The sequence below is a fragment of the Nilaparvata lugens genome, chromosome 7 (genome assembly GCF_014356525.2).
Source record: "Nilaparvata lugens isolate BPH chromosome 7, ASM1435652v1, whole genome shotgun sequence".
In the NCBI taxonomy this organism is placed as follows: domain Eukaryota; kingdom Metazoa; phylum Arthropoda; class Insecta; order Hemiptera; family Delphacidae; genus Nilaparvata; species Nilaparvata lugens.
Window position 1 is genome coordinate 33,229,094 of NC_052510.1, and position 18,241 is coordinate 33,247,334.

Sequence of the window (18,241 nt, forward strand, 5' to 3'; positions counted from 1 at the left end):
TCTTCTTCTTCTTCTTCTTCTTCCTCTTCTTCTTTATCTTCTCCTTCTTCTTCCTCCTCTTCTCCTTCTACTCCTCCTCCTCCCCTTCTTCTCCTTCTTCTCATTCTTCTCCTCCATCTTCTTCTTCTCCTTCTTCTCATTCTTCTCCTCCATCTTCTTCTTCTCCTTCTTCTCATTCTTCTCCTTCTCCCTCTTCTCCTTCCCCTTCTTCTTCTCATTCTTCTCCTTCTCCCTCTTCTCATTCTTCTCCCTCTTCTCCTTCCCCTTCTTCTTCTCCTTCTTCTTCTCATTCGCAATACTGCGATAGAGAATGGATAGAGGAATAGATTATGAAGAAAAATGTAATGAGGTTTCTTCTTCTTCATCCGAAAATTCTCAGTTCAAAATGTGTCTGTTAACGATGGCCGCCATCTTGGATTTTTCTATGACAAATATTTTCAAGATTGATATCATAGATATTCTCTTTCTAAACATCATTACGAAGAGATTGATGCCATTTCCAAGTCTGTACCTTCAAGTAGTCATGAGTTACACGGTTTTCTAATTGTCTTGGTTTGGCATATTATTATAGTAAGTGAAAAAAACGTGTTTTCCACTGCAAACAGCACTTTTCAATTTTTTTTGTATAACGCTCCAGCCGTAAAATAAGGACTTACAGCCTTCAATTAGATGTCATTTTCAAGCTTTGGAAATACTCCACAACACTGTGCCAATAATACTAGTGTATGTCTGCTGCGAATACATATACAGAGTGGAAAGTGAAATATTGTCCCCAAAAATGTATGTTTCAAGTCTTTGAAGTTAAATTAATCACAGAAAAAAATAATCCAAATGACACGATTCTTTCAACATGAGATACATTGACTTTTTGGTGGTATGAAGTTCACCGTGCCAGCTAGTAACTAATAAAATATGCGTTTTAGAGGGACATTTTATAGAACAAAATTTGTAGAGGAAGATCATTGAAATATTTTTGTTCAAAAAACGGTAGAATACCTTAAACGGTATAGCAAAACCCTTAAAATTTTAGCGGCCATCTTGTTTTCGAGGTATTCGCCTGTGATTTCGACTTATCATAATCACAATCCTTATTATGCTAGACCTAAGGAAGAAATTGTGACATCTTTTACGGCAGTTACTCAAAAATGAATACGGAGTGCCTTTTTCATGACATTTGCGCCCGGACTATAAGTACAGTTCAAAATATTAATGAAGATTGAACACTATTCACAATCTTCTATATCTATAAAAGGCTAAGCCCCGACAGACTGAAATCACACCACAGCCCAAACTACTGAGCCTAAAAACATGAAATTTTGCACAATTGTTGCCGTGCTACCAATTCATCCTAAATAGGTTGAATAGCATTTTTCACCTATTAACCTAGAGAAAGTTATCGGCTCCAAAATGGTAAATTCTTGATAAATTATGAATGGATCTATTGCTTATGAATAAGAAATCCAGTTTTAAGAGCAAACCAACTTATAATTTTCATAAGAATTTTGGCAATATACAACACAAATCCACAGAACAACACCGTACAACGCTTAAACATATAGCATCATTAAAAGCTAAAATACTTATCCATTTATATAGTTGAAAACAATAGCTATAGGCTTGTAAACACTCAAATAAAACTATACAAGACTAGAACACCATAAAACTGTTCAAATCTCAAATTAAAACATTATAAATTTCAATTAAACAGAAAAATATTCAGAGAGCACAAAACACTTTCAATAGCCAGCCACCATTTTTTTAGAGAAGACTAACAATAACCTGCCTTTTAGATGAAGCCTAGAACAGTGACGTGAACACGTCATCGATATTAATTTCCAAAAAATTATAAATTACAAGTTTAGAATTTACATTTTACATTTGTTCTCAATAAAACTTTATTTCGAAACTGTTATTTTAAATTTATTTATCCTCTATGCTGTTTATAATGATCTGTTAATTCTGAAATAGAACTCTGTTTCAGTGATACCATGGAATGTGCAACACAATTATTTATGATAAATTCTCAGTTAAAAAATGTCTGCATATCGATTACTCTGATATTTACTATCAAGTTTTATAGATCTCGAATTGAAAATTCGATTTTAATCGAGAAAAAATGTAATATTAAATTGTTTATGGTAGCCTCAAAACATCCACTAAGAAAGGATTTTCAGAAATTTGCCCCCCTGAGGGAGCTGGGGCCCCCCAAACATTTTAAACTCTTTCACCGCTCATTGCACAGCAAAGTCATGAATAGCATTTTTGTTCAGCTACGAAAAATAGATGTATGCAGAAAAATTCCGATCAGGAGCACAGGGGGGCTCAGGAGAGGGCATTTTTCTAAAATTTTTATGTAAAATCGCACTACAGCTCAAAATAATTTTCCAACAGACTTGAAACTTTACACAAATATTCTTCAAACATGCTAGACACGCACTAAGAACGGATTTTTAAATATTTGGCCTCTAAGGGTTTCAAAGGATGAGGAAGGATCCTTTCAAGTAAGCTTATGAACATGTTGAGGTGAACGCCATATGGAATTGAGATAATTGACACATGATATTCTAACATATGTTGTAATCATTGGAAAGCTTCAAATAATCTTATCAATCAGCAAATCGAATTTATTTTGTGTTGGTCGAGAGCGCGAGCTTGCCACGTGTGTGTTCCATTGTTGTATGCTTGGCCAGTTCGGTTTGCGCCTTCTATCAGCTGTATATGGAGTCTCATACATTCGGATTAGAACAGAGCACAGAGAATTTCTTTGTTTAGGAGTTTGATAACTATTTTTTCAAATTCAAATTTTACTGCCATCAAAAATCACATTGAAAACTTTCTTAAGGCTAGCTTCACACGCTTTCGGTTTCATTCGGTTCGGTACGTTTTCGGTTCGGTTCGTTACCGAAAACGAATGAGGCTTTCATACATGTCAGGTTTTAATTTGTACGGTTCCAATCAGGTATTTTCTTCTCAAACACACCTGTGTCTGGATTTTCACAATTCATGCTTGTATATTTAAATATAACAGCTTGTGCTAAATTTTGATATGTTATTTCTTGAACAACAAAATTTTAAAATTAATTAAAAATTGTGAATTATTTGTTATTCTTATATTAATATTATTCTTTTTAATTTTGTTAATTTTTGATGTTCAGAGAGATGATTTTTTTGAATTGAATATTTGTTCTTGTTTTGACACATGGTATATAAACTTCATCTCTTCTCTCCATTGATGAAATCATGTAATATTTGTGGAAAAAAAATAAAGGAATTAAAAATTCTCCCTGAGTTTCAATTTATATCTTTCATATTTTTTTTAGCAAACTATTCATTGAGAAAGAAATGTTCCTGTGAACTAACAGAAATGAATCGACCATATGATTTTGACTTGGAAAATTTTGAAACAGATAATCATGATATCAGTTTAAAATAAAAACAAAAAAGGCAAGCGTGTGTAAAAGACTTTGTTATTTCCCGTTTCCCTAGCAACGAATTCGAATATGATGAAACCTATTCGTGTCGAGGGGGCGTTCGGTGCTATGCGGTTGCTATTTGGTACCGAATTCAAACCGAATCATTGTTTCACACTTATCGGAATTTGCCGAAAATGAATCGAAAATGAAACGAACCGAATGAATGTGAAACTAGCCTTAGACTTTATTTATAGACAACAAGATTACAAAAACAAAATGTCAAACATATAACTTACCTACTTTTATTTGTAGCACGGCCAGAAAAAGACAAACTTGAGTACTAGCCGTGAGTTCATTCAATATAACTTATAATATATTTTTTGTTAATATTTTGTGAATGAAAAGTAGTACGAGTTGATGACAGATGTGAGTAATTCTATATATTTGAACCAAATGGAACCAATCATATTGTAGTAGTCTGGGTCACTGCAATTGAAAGTTTTTTATTCTGTGGCTTATAAATTTCATATGTATTGATTGTCCATAATGTATCCAGTGTCCATAATTGAAGTGATTGAACTATTTAAAATTAATGGCTTACTGGTCCCTCATAGAATTTATAGTAGCCTATTCCTGGTGATTGAGCCTGTCTTTTTTTAGCATTGACCATTTTAATAATAAAGCTTTATTTACAACTAGCTTACCCAACGAACTTCGTACCGCCAAAAAGTCAATGTATCTCATGTCACACTTGACTTTATTTGGTGAATCATGAAATTTATCTAAGATTCAATATTTTCATTTACATCTCAATACGGACTTCCTATGTGCTTAGTCATGCAGCATTCATTATTCCGAAAACATATTCTTCTCAATCAATTGGTAGTAATCTATCAGTAAAGTGTTAAATTAAAAAAATAAATAGGTTAAATCAGTATTTCAAATATGAATTCAATGTTTTCATAGTTGTTGATTGTCAATAGATGGTCCAGGAAATATGCGATGTAGGATGAATACATATTCTTACATTTTAGGATGAATATACGCTAAGCTAAATTTAAAAAAAAAGTTAATTATTCAGTCATTCTTCAGTAATTGATGAATGCAATATGAACAACTCTCTTGACGTCTTTCATGACGTGGATATTTTTTTCCAACATTTTCCAGTTTCTCAATGATAGGGGAGTGATAATAATATTATTTTTATAGGTCTTCTAAGGAACCATTATCTATAGCTGGTACCACCAATCAACTACACTTCAACTCCAAACTACCTTAACTACCGTTTTAATACCAGTACACAATTAATCACGGGGTACTTGTTTATTACAGCTGGTAACTGTAGATGCTGAATCATATTATCACAATAATGATCTTGAATCATGACCATCTTTCCGTTCTTTCGTAGCCGCTCGGCCGACAATTTCGAAAGCAAAGGTCTGTAAAATTGATTAATGAATAATTATTATTAGCCCCCCTATTAAAATTTCTGTTCATAATATCCCCAATATTCACACAACATATTCCCAAAGTTTCATGCAGTTATGTCAAGTAGTTTTCAAGTCTATAAGGAACAAACAAACAAACAGACATTCATTTTTATATATAGATTTACATTCGGCTCAAACAAAAGCCTCTCTAAATGAAAGTAGTATGATAAGGTTGACAACTTTCAGTTCTGTTGTTTTAACATTTTGTTTCAAATCACTTTCAAAAAGTTCATGTAGTAATATCCATCAGTAGAGTGTTGAATTAAAAAAATAGATAGGTTAAGTACCGTAGTTAATAGTAGTTAGGTACCAACTATTGTGTTTGAGACACTTCTGGCGCCAGCATAGTTTCACCACTATTCTGTTCCACAGTCCTATCTCTTGCAGTCGTTAATCATATCTATAATAAAGTAAAGAGCTGGCTTATACACGTACGGGATAGGAAAATTATGTTTGACGCATCATCACGTCTGAACTACTGGACTAAGTAACTTGAAATTTTGCATATAGATTCTTAATTAACCAAGGATGGTTATAGGCCTTTTTTCAATTCTTCAAAATTTCATTACGTCAAGTTTTAAAATAGATGATCCTTGTGTAGCAAGGGTTCCTGCTAGTAATTAATAATCCACAACGTATGAACTCCATTAATGCATATTTTGGAAGGATCTTATCGCCAGTATTATTCTTGATATATTTGGATGAACTTCTCAAATTAAATATCCCGAATTCTACCAAGATATCTTTTGCTGATGATACAGTATTGTTATTTACTGGATCATCATGGAGAGAGGCATATGAAAACGCAAATGAAGGATTAAGCATTGCTAAGCGATGGTTTGACGAGCATACTCTCACATTAAATTCAAACAAGACAACATTTATTGCTTTTACTCCAACAAAAACTGGTGAACCACCTATTGAATTATATGTAAAAATTTACAACCATGACTCTCATATCGTCTTTAGACCCAATAATTGTATCTGTGGAACAATCGAAAAAGTCAATTTCCTAAAATATCTTGGAATAATAGTTGACAGTCACTTGAAATGGAACTTCCATGTACAACACATAATATCTAAATAAAAATACCTAATATACATTTTCTATAAAATTAATACTCTAAAGGATATCAAAATCATAAGAACCATAATATATATCATGCATACGCTCACTCCTTGTTCCAATATGGAATAGAATTATGGGGGGGTACCTTTGACACGCACTTTGATAGAATATTTACCCTGCAAAAGCATTTGATTAGATCCGCTCTAAAACGGCCTAGACTGTATCCTAGCAGGAATTTGTTTGTTGAATTTGGGGTTCCAACGCTACGACAGGTCTTTGTAGGGAAAATCATTACACATGCCAATAGAAATAAGCAGCATCTTACTTTGAATACACATTTACACAACCTCCGTCCGTCTGTACTCAATCCTTATACTCGAAACTTTACAAGATTAACTATAAATAAACATCAATTCACATACTTCATGGAATACTTTGCTAATATAGTCCCATATCACTTTATAAGCAATAGAATAACAAGAAAACTAAGTAGTGAAATAGAAGAGTGGGTAAAAGCAAGAGTTTATTTCCAAATAAGCGTATGAAATGATAATTTTGAGAAAATAGTGTATAATCCGTCTGTTATAGTACGTTTTTCTTGATTCTTTACGATAGGTATTATAGTATATATCCACTTTTAGTCTTTCTTAATATTATAATATTTGTATTTTTCAATCGCACTCACTGCTGGCGAACAAGTTCCACTTATGCCAGTAGTGCCTTTTTATATAAATTTATTTACTTATAATATTATTAATTTCATTATTGTACTGTATACTTCTAAAATTTTGTACTTTTGTTAACTTTATGTGACGTACCGGACAGTAAGCTTTTACAATTGCATTACGTTAATATAGAACAAATAATATGTATCACCATTTGTAACCAAGTTATAATTTTTTGTAAATATTGGGGGCTCCACCACTTCCCAGATGGGAAGAAGAGTTACAAAGGAGATACATAGCTGAAGATGGTAGAGCAGATTTTTTAAAGAAATAAAAAGAAGAAAACATTCTAAGAAATACAAAATTTATTGGTTTACAATATTTTAAAAAGAAAATATTTTGAAATGTATAAGTTAAAAGTTATATAATTTAGGCTATGAAGAGAAGGAAAACAGATTATTATCGATATCGAACAAGTCTCAATTATCTTATTTAAAAATGAGTTTCTATTTATTTCAATTTGATTGATTTTTGAAAACTATTTAGGTACAGTATTTACTATTTTGAGGATTTTCCTCTTGGTTTGAACTCTCTACATTTTTCTATTTATCATTTTTAAGTTCCTATAAAAAAGAAAAACAACATGACATTATAACTAATAAAATGATGGATAATTAATTGAGTACGATACCAATCCCCTTATGATGACCATCTCGTCAGCTTGGCTGGAAGGTGAGGTCTACAGGAAGGTCCAGGTCCTGGCCAGTCAGAGTCTTTGATTGTTCGGAGGAGCGGCACAAAAAAGACTGATTCGAAAAAGTGGGAAAATCTAATATGAAAATGCCGGCTGGTGGGGAGACTGGAAAGTTTCACCACTCTGAAGCTCTGCGATTTTTCATTCAGTCAGCGCAATTTGGCTTTCTAGTGATCCTGATTTTACTATTGAAAATTGAAAAGGGAAATAAATTAAAAATGTGATGTGCTTGAGGAGCTGTCAAAACCCATGGTTTATGACATCTCCCCCTCCTTCGCTTTGACAGCCGACTCTGGCTGTCCATTCTGGTCGATTTGTACAACTTCTAGTATAAAGTTTTTATACAAAGTTTAGTTTATTCGAAGCAAACATGTAAAGTTTTAGATGCACAAAATACATCAAATAATTAATTAGATAATGAAAAATTTCTAAGAATTGAAGTCTTGAAATATGATTGAGACTATATATGTCATACTTGATAAATTACGTTATTCCTCGTACCTTTAATATTAAACAATTTTTCAAGCAAATTGATTCAGTAGAAGTTACACCTTCAAACGAAAAATACAAACGCTATGAGATAATTACTTCAAAAATATTCATACATATATATTAATAATTCGAAAGTATTATGGAATTCCTATAGCCTAATAAAATGTCATAGATTGTTATCAATTTACTATTTAAGATGGAAACCAACTACACAATCAAAATTATAATAATTAAATTCTAAAAATTAATAGCATAAAAGTTCTTAGACAAAGAAAAATTGAATCACTATGATATAATTACCTCAAATCATAGAACTACAATATTATTATGTACATTATTTCAAGTAAAATAACCATTGAGTACATTCAATACTCGACAACTCAGTGAGTGCATTACTATACTCAATTCAATTCTACTCAATACCGTATTGTTGTGATGATATGATCTGTTATGATATACGTCTCTTTGTCATCATTATAATGCATCAATATAGGTTTTTTAATGAAACAGTTTCTCAGATCTTCAAATGCTTTTTGGTGAACTTCTGTCCACTCGAATTTCGTGTCTTTTCGTGTCAACTGTGTCAACGGATAAGCTCGTTTCGATAGGCAGGGTATGAACTTCCTGTAATAAGAAGTTGCTCCTAGAAATCGCTTTAGTTCAGTTAGGTTTTTTGGGACTGATAATTCCAGTATGGCTTCTACGTTTTCTGGTAGTGGAGATATTCCTTCTTCAGAAACCATGTGTGTCCAAGTACTTTCAACGATTTAAAGCAAATTTTTGATTTGTCCGGATTAAGTTTTAGATTAATTTCTCTAAGCCTACTGAAAACGTTTTTTATATTATCAATATGCTCTTCTATTGTTGATGACAAAATATACAAGTCGTCTATGTATATTAATACACTTTTATACAGCATGTCTGAAAATATATGAGTTATTCCTCTTTGAAAAGCAGCTGGAGAGATCGCTAACCCCATTGGTACTTTACGAAATTGATAAAGCCCATCTGGAGTGTTGAAAGCTGTTAGGTACCTAGAATTTTCAACTATTGACATCGAATAGAAAGCTGATGTCAAATCGAGGGTAGATAAGAACTTTGCTGTGCTAAGTGATTCCAGAACGGTTGTTGGATTGGGAATTGGGTATTTATCATGGATTATTTTAGAATTCATTTTTTTTTAATTTACCACCATCTTCGGTTTATTATCTCTATTCCTCACCAAGAAGGCTGGTGAAGCGTAATTTGACCTCGCTTTCTCAATTACATTTGACTTCAATAAACCATCAATCATGTCATTCATTTCAGAGCGTTCTGATGCCGCTAATTTGAATGGTGATGAGAACACAGGTGTATTGTCTGCTAAATTTATATGCACAGCCGGGAGTTTGGAATCAGGAATGTCATATTTGTCTTTGGTTAATCTCTTTGACTTCCAAGAATTCTGTTCCTTGGATTGATTCTTTGTTTGATTTCAGTTTTATATTTCCCAATTGGGTTCCAATTCTGAGAGTCAAAGGCCTTGAAGAAAAATTATAAGCAATGAATTCAAGTGAAGTGTCTGTAGCTTTAGTGAAAGAGACATCTATTTTGCATTTATTCAAGTAATGCGGATTTGGTGTGAACAGATAATTATTGCAATTGAGGATTCCAGCATTGTTCTCCACAAACACATCAATCTGTTCATGAGGTTTTAATAGAATATCGTTTTTTAAAACAATAGGTATCTCTTTGATTGTCCCATGGGATTTTTTTTCTATTTCTGTTGAATGCGCGAAAAAACTTGTCTCAGAGCCTTCGCCGATTTCTAGGCCTGCTTTCAGTTCAACGCATTTTTCTGAGATATTTGAAATCTGAAATTTTATGATTTGAAAGTTGTCAACCTCATCGGATAATGTGTGAGAGTAAATGGTTTTGCGTAGCAAGGTATTCTTCGGTGTGAAAAATTGTGAGCTACTCTCGTGAGAGTTTTTCCACATTGCAATTTCTTTTGTCTCTAACGGATGAATTTTTATGTCAGTATCTAGAATGAAACGTTGAGTTATCATATATGATCCACATTGTACTCTCTTTATCCAATTGCTATCCATGGGAATGGATACTCTCTCATTGAGTTTTATCTCGTGGGATCTGTATTTGAGATCAATTCCATTTTTTAAGAATTTATTTCCTACCAGTAAATCTACTGACAGTTTTTCAACTATGTAGCATTCTTGTTCATATGCGATATTTTCTATTGAAAATTTTACTACTGCATTTCTATAGAATGAGATTTTTTCCCATTGGCTGCATATAGTGCAACATCCAGATTATCAACTATTTCTTCTTCTGGAACTAAATCTTTCTCAGCAAGACATACATTTGAGCCTGAATCCATCAAAATACTTATTTGTTTATCCTTTGATTTACCAACAATTTCTAATGCTGATCCTACAGTATTGCATTGTGACTCTATTGGTACTAATTTGTCTGGAGGTTCAGGTGACAAGAGGGGTGATTTTGTAATGATATCGAGCTTTTCTTCTATCAACAAGAAAGCGTTTGGCTTATCATCCATAGTTGATAACGGTCGTTTTTCATCTAAGCACTTTTTAATACTTTTAAAATTTTTGATTCTAGTTTGGCAATATCGTTATGCTCTGAAAATCCCTCTATTGTCCTAGATGTTATCAAATAGTAAAGTATATTGATAAAATATCCAATCAATAGAAGTTGGGTTGTCATTCCATTATGAAAACTCAATTGTTGGTATTTTCCCATATGTGAAATGCTTTTCGAGGCTGGGAGAGTTTTTCTCAATAGAAAAATTTTGTAGGCTAGATTTTTAGCTTCTTGATAGTTATGATTCAATGAATTTGTATAATGGTAAATTTTTCCGGTTCTGTTATCGCTTATTATTAACGAATAGCTATCCTTCAAGTTCTAATTGTTGGTCATTTTTGCAGGTTTTTTGAAAACAAATAACCAATATGGCACATCAATGTTATCTTCTTGCATTATTTCACTTAGGTTTTTGTTAGTACTCGTTAAAAGACTAAATGTATTTGGAGTATCGAAAACTTGAAACTCAGTTAATATAGGAAAAGCATAATTATCTATTATGTTCTGAATAATTCTCATTGTATCTCTATCTTCATTATTTTCATGTAGGGTCTTACTATTTCTCTTACTGATTAAATTCATGTCGAGTGAATTATCAGATTTTAGAACTACATTTTGGATCTCCTTTTCGTTTGAGTTTTCTGGAGTCATATTAATATTCTTTCCTATTTTTGGTGTTGTTTCTGATGACTCGTCCGAATTTATAGGAGTGGCTGCTATTTCAGCATAGGATTTTTCATTTTGAGAGAATTGAAAATTCGGTAAGTCCTGAATTTTATCTACGATATCTTTTTCAATTTGAGATGGACACCTCACAGTGGTCGCTTTGCTAGGTGTCCTCGTTACACGTTTTTTGGATGTTTATTAAACTGACATGAATCTACTTTGCGACCAGTTTTTTTACAAATTTCACACTGGGGCTGAGCCTTTTCAGATGAATTTTTCTGGTTTAAAGCATTGTAAAAGCATTCATCTGTGTTGTCATTTTTGTAATTACAGATGGCACAATAGCGTTGTTTTTTATTAGGGATTGAAGTGTCTGAACGATTTTGTTGATCTTTCTGATTTAATCGGTTGTGGTAGCAATTCTCTGTTGTATGGCTTTGATAGTGACAAATTGCGCATTTTTGTTGTTTAGTATTGAACTTACGTGGCTCATAACGACCCTGATTTTTTTGTGAGTTATTCCTGTTCGGGTTTTGATACTCATCTGCTCACATTGTCGAAATTAAGGGTATTTTGCTTTTGCGAAGTGGCAGAGATTGTTTCAAAGTATTGAGCGGCACTTCCTTTCAAATAGAATGGAAGGTATGTGAGGCAATCATCCTTATCCCAAGAGTTTGCCGTGGCAACTCGTTTATAATTTTGAATAAAGTCGGAAATATTTTCGTGAGGTGCGGCGGAAATGTTTGAGGTGTGAAAAATGGTCTTTTTCTTTCAGCCATTGTTGACTGGATTTGGTCGTCTTGTTTTGCTATTTTAGAGTTCGTAACTTCAGGTGTTTTAAAAGGAATTGATAATAAATTTGGCATTGAGGTGGATAGTTGTTGTTTTTTTGTGGCCAGTTCAAGACTTTCTTTAGGGAAAATAAATTCGGTTTGACTTGTTTGTGTTACAAATTTTGATGGAGTTGATGGGCGAGAAATTTCTCCTGCCTCCTGGAGTTTGAAGTTTTGCCTTAGTGTTCTCTCTAGATTATATAGATCAGGGAATTGGTCTTTTAATTCATCTGGAAGTTTAACAGTCGTTAAAATATATTGAATAGCCCTTTCGCGCTCTTTTTGGTAATTAGGAAGGTCATTGAAATTCTTTTTTATTAATCTGAGAGTGGACCTAATAAATTCTAAATCCGCATTTTTTGGTATATGAAGGTTGTATTGTTCTGCTAGGTTGATTGCTGTTGTTAAATCGAGTTTACCCGTGGAAATACTTCTAAGGTCAGGTAAACTAGTCATTGGAATCAAATTCTATTTAAATTGGGGATTGGAATCAATTTGTAATATGAACATAGAGCATAATAGTATTGAGGCATGCACATAAACAAAAGAGCAATAACTTAGAATAACTAATTTGATAATGAATCATTCATTTGGTGTAGAAGTTTGTTCATTCTTCCTGATTTTTGAGAAAATATCTCTTATTTGAATAAATATTTACATAGATCAATTGAAAATAACAATGAGCTCGATTCATAACGTAACTCGCAGACGTGCTGAAATGAAGGTCATGCAACACAGTATTGTTAAATTTCAAGATCACTTTCACTGTCAATGAAGTTTCCCTTTCATTAGCTACTCTTGACATTCCAATTTAAGTTGAACAGAAAATTGTTTGTTTACTATTTATCTGATTGTATTATTGAATTCACTATTATTGTCACCAAAACTTATTGAATTCACCAATCATATTTTTATTGTGTAAAGAGACCGGAAAAGTCCAACTGAAGGTTAGATTAATCTGTTTTATTTTTAAGCTTTAATTTTTAGTGAACAGAAATAAACACGGCGTGCCTCCACCATTTGTGACGTAGGCCTACCGGACAGTAAGCTTTTACAATTGCATTACGTTAATATAGAACAAATAATATGTATCACCATTTGTAACCAAGTTATAATTTTTTGTAAATATTGGGGGCTCCATCACTTCCCAGATGGGAAGAAGAGTTACAAAGGAGATACATATCTGAAGATGGTAGAGCAGATTTTTTAAAGAAAGAAAAAGAAGAAAACATTCTAAGAAATACAAAATTTATTGGTTTACAATATTTTGAAATGTATAAGTTGAAAGTTATATAATTTAGGCTATGAAGAAAAGGAAAACAGATTATTATCGATATCGAACAAGTCTCAATTATCTTATTCAAAAATGAGTTTCTATTTATTTCAATTTGATTAATTTTTGAAAACTATTTAGGTACAGTATTTAATATTTTGAGGATTTTCCTCTTGGTTTGAACTCTCTACATTTTATTTATTATTTTTAAGTTCCTATAAAAAAGAAAAACAACATGACATTATAACTACAAGGGTAGGCTGATAACTAATGCACACATGCTTGTAGAGCACAAACTAAATAAACTTCAGAAGCGTGCCTGGTGGCATGTGGAAGTACTATTTCTCCTCTACACGGCTGCGCAGTTTGAAGGCGTTGTGTTCATCCAGTTTGATTTGGTTAGTGAAAGTATGGCGTCGTGTTCTGGTGTTATGTCAATGCGCTGTTATCGAATTTTTAACTGCTGAGAAAGTGAATCCTAGTGAGATTCATCGTCGTTTAAAGGCTGTTTATTGTGACAATACTGTTGATAGGTCTACCATGAATCGATGGGTTATAAAATTTCGAGATTGCCAACCTGGAAAAGCCTCAATTGTTGATGAAACACGCAGTGGACATCCAATCACTGCCTCAGACGATAATCATTGTAAACTCGTCAAAGACTTGATCCAAAATGACCGGGGAATCACTCAACAGCATATTGCAAACCAAGTTGGAATATCCAGGGAACGTGTCGGCTTCATTATTGAACAATTGGGATACCATAAAATCTGTGCATGATGGGTACAACGCCGTCTGACAGACAAGAATAAACAGCGTCGATTGAAATGCTGTGAACAACTTTTGAAGCGCTACCATGATGAAGGAGATGACTTTCTTTTGAATATTGTGACGGGGGACGAGTCATGGGTTCGTCATTATGACCCTGAAGAAAAAAGGCAGAGCACTGAATATCGTCATTCACATTCTCTTGTTGTGAAAAAGTTCAAAACACAACCGTCCGCAGAAAAAATTCTTTTGACTGTGTTTTGGGATGCTCGCAGAGTTTATGTGACTGATTATCTGGAAAGAGGGGCAACGGTAGAATCTGCTCAGTAAGACTCTGAAACACCTCTGACGTCGAGTTTGTCGTGCTAGAGGCAGCCTGGCGCCAATAATCTTGCAACATGACAACGCTCGGCCACACACTTTGCATGCAACTGAAGAGGCTCTGAGAAACCTGAAGTTTGAACCGATTCCTCACCGTCCATATTCTCCCGACCTTGCGCCTTGTGATTTTTATTTTTTCCTCTACTCAAGAAAGACCTTGAGCGGAATCATTACAGCTCGGACAGTGAAGTGAAGGCAGCTGTTGCATTGTGAGTTTGAGAAAAGTCGGAAGAATTTTTCAGTGACAGAATAAAAAAACTTGTAACACGTTGGGAGAAATGTGCAATGCTTAACGGTGACTATGTAGAAAAATAAATACATGATTTGAAGTGAAAGGTTTGTACTTTAATTCATTTTTTACCGAATCTTGCTATTTGCTTTTGTTTGCCTTCTACAAGCATATGTGCATTACTTATCAGCCTACCCTCTTAATAAAATGATGGATAATTAATTGGGTACGATACCAATCCCCTTTATGATGACCATCTCGTCAGCTTGGCTGGAAGGTGAGGTCTAGAGGAAGGTCCAGGTCCTGGCCAGTCAGAGTCTTTGAGTGTTTGGAGGAGTGGCACAAAAAAGACTGATTCGAAAAAGTGGGAAAATCTAATATGAAAATGCCAGCTGGTGGGGAGACTGGAAAGTTCCACCACTCTGAAGCTCTGCAATTTTTCATTCAGTCAGCGCAATTTGGCTTTCAGGTGATCCTGATTTCACTATTGAAAATTAAAAAGGGAAATAAATGAAAAATTTGATGTGCTTGAGGATCTGTCGAAACCCATGGTTTATGACAATTATTTTGTGATTGTAGATCTATGTCTGTAAAATTATTTGGCAAATAAATTACAATTACAATCTATAGTCCATGCCAGCCTTAAGCTGCGTATGCATATTTGTGCTTCCAACCAGCACCGAGCACGCTCCTCCCTCATACCACCCTCGTACCACCATCGAACCACAGTCGCACTGCCTATGCACCCATCATGAACGTTATGGAAGATGTTAGATCTTCTCGCGTTCCCCGGTCGAACACTGTTGCTCCCCGGTTGATCATCAATCGCTCTGCTGGAGTGACATTCGGTTGCGGAGCAGAGTGAAAGTCTGTACGCATCTTTAGACTACAGCATTGTTCTTATAGGGTACAGTGCTGCCAGATATTCAACCGAGAAAGTCAAATCAGCCGGTTTTCATGTTTTCAAATAACTGTTTAACAATATTAAATATTTAAAAAAAAACTGTTTAAAATTTAAAAAAGTTTTTCCTTTTCTTCTTCTTTCATTTTTTCTTTTTCTTTTTGTCTTTCTTCTTCTTCAATTTTTAATTGTTCTTTTTGTCTCTCTTCTTCTCCTCTGTCTTCTTCATCTTCTCCTGTGTCTCCTTTTTCTTCTTCTCCTTCTTCTTCTCTCTCTCTCACTCTCTCTCTCTCTCTCTCTCTCTCTCTTCCTCTTTATCATATCCTCTATCATAGCAGTTAAAAATTGAAACTTCCCTTGTTCATTCCTCTTGTCCACGATGACGTTTTTCAAAATCTACTCAATTAGTTCTTTAAAATGAGACTTGATCTAACAAAATCGGTCAAGGAACCACGGAAGAGTCAAGGTCTCAAAAAAAAAGTTCGCCCATTTCATTTAGAGATAGGCATCACGCACTACAAGCTTGTACATCAAGTTGCAGATTTAGAAGTATTCTATTATTTCTCATTCGATTGAATTAATGAAATATTGAAACTGGAACGTTCTCATTCAGCCATATCCCAAATGACAGAAAACTTTAAAGAATTTTTCTAATTGACAGAAAACGTTGTTTGTCGCATTGAGCCTAAAGTGATAGGTTTCCCAAACGACCGAAAGTGTTAGGTTTCCCAAATTACCGAAAGTGATAGGTTTCCTGAACGACCGAAAATTTCTCTAGTTTGTCGCAAATGACTGAAAGCGTTTGGCCAATTGGGAAAAAGTAGTTTTCGGCCGTTTGGGAAAATATAGCATTTTGGTCGTTTGGGATTCTGTCAATTGGGACCCCACGACCGAGACAACGTTATGCATAAAATATGCTGGGAAGTGACGGTTTATTCAGATCACACAGATACACACAATACATCCACTAAGATACAGATGACACAACTTCAAGTAGGCAGCAAAATACAAATTTCTCCAACACATGTTTCAATAATAAGCGATTTTAGGTCATTTCAAACAATTAAATAACGTTACATAACCCTCTAACCCTTTCTATCCCACTGTTGTTCCTGAACAACATGACTTTCTATGATGTCTATTGGATCAGTGATTGAATGAATCTGCCATCTACTGGCCTTGTTTGAAAGCTACATTAGTCTAGTTTAGTATTATACCACTAGAGAGCACTCAAATGCAGTCTAATTTCTGAAAAAGCAGCTGTCATATCCAATTGTACCAACACTTCAATGTGACAATTTTCTTCGGTTTTTATAATTTTTTATAAAATTCCAAAGAACTGAAAATAAGAATAAAAAATATCCATATAATTGTTTATTATTTCATGATGAAATATTAGTCATAGAAATAGAAACTTAAATAAAAATATCATTTATATTCAAAATTGGTATGAAAGCAAATAGCCTAAAGCTACGTTTACACTGTATGTAGTTGTACACTATAGTACATTATACATTACATTATAGTAGTGTACACTATATGTAGCTGGGGAGTTATATGAAATTGAGCTACATAGAGCTCTGCTATAAGGAGATCTATGCAAATTTCATGTAGCAGAGCTAGATGTAGCTCTGCTGTAATTAACTTTGATGCCATTACTTGTAGCAGAGCTACATATAGTTTGGAATAAACCACTATTCACTGCTCAGTTATCCCAACCAGATGCCAAAGAAGATTGTAGTTCTTACAGCAGCTGCTGCTTTCGGCGAAGCTACTGTGATGCTTTCAGCACAGAGAAGAGAGAGAAGATATTGGATAATTTTGTAAATTTTGGATAGCTCATTTTCTGCTATATAGCTGAGAAAATAGGCTCAACTGCTATATAGCATATCTCCAAAGTCACTTTTTGAACTTGTAGCAGAGCTTTATAGCTGAGCTACATGTAGCTCTGCTACATAGTGTAACCTAGCTTCATAATTCCCTTCTTTTCCAGACACTGGAAGAAATATTGGACATGAACATGGGTATTTTGTAAAACAAGGACGTTGCAAGCTGTGTAAGACTGGGTACACCAAGGTGTATTGCACAAAATGTGGAGTACGTCTTTGCTCAGTCCCAAACAGAATGTGCTTCAATGATTACCATAGATAAAATAAAAAAATCCAATAGGCTACAAGGAACAACTTGTTCTACAAAAATAGTAAATATGATAAAGTAGTAGATGTAGTAAATTTATAATATGATAAACCCCAGTTTTTAGTTTGTTTCATATTATGTAAGTATGTATCAGTTAGTTATAAACATAATAAATAAGTTAGTAACCAAAATATAGTTTTAAAAAAGTAGGAAATTTATGATATTTAGAACCTTATTTTCAGTCTCAATTTCACGTTTTTATATTATGTAAATATGTATCAGTTATGAATATAATAAATAAGTTAGTCACCAAAATCTGGTTCTGTGTATCACATTTTTGAGAATCCATTTTACTACTCTTGAGAATTTTATTATATGACTTTCATTGTTATAATGTTGAAATCAAGAAAAAATATTGATTAGGAATGATTCCATAATAAAATCATTCACTTTTCCTTGAATAAAGCATGATGAAAGTACCATTGATTTTTCTAATGTAAAACCAAAATTGTTTACTATACGTATTTGAAATGACCCAAATGTCCCAATGTTGTTTTAAAACAACATACC

General features: G+C 33.6%; 1 protein-coding gene across 1 annotated transcript in view; it reads left to right on the plus strand.

The window, feature by feature from the left end:
- The window catches only part of LOC111051514, a 319,540-nt gene that overhangs the window by 31,619 nt on the left and 269,680 nt on the right, over positions 1-18,241 (plus strand). The window lies entirely within an intron of this gene.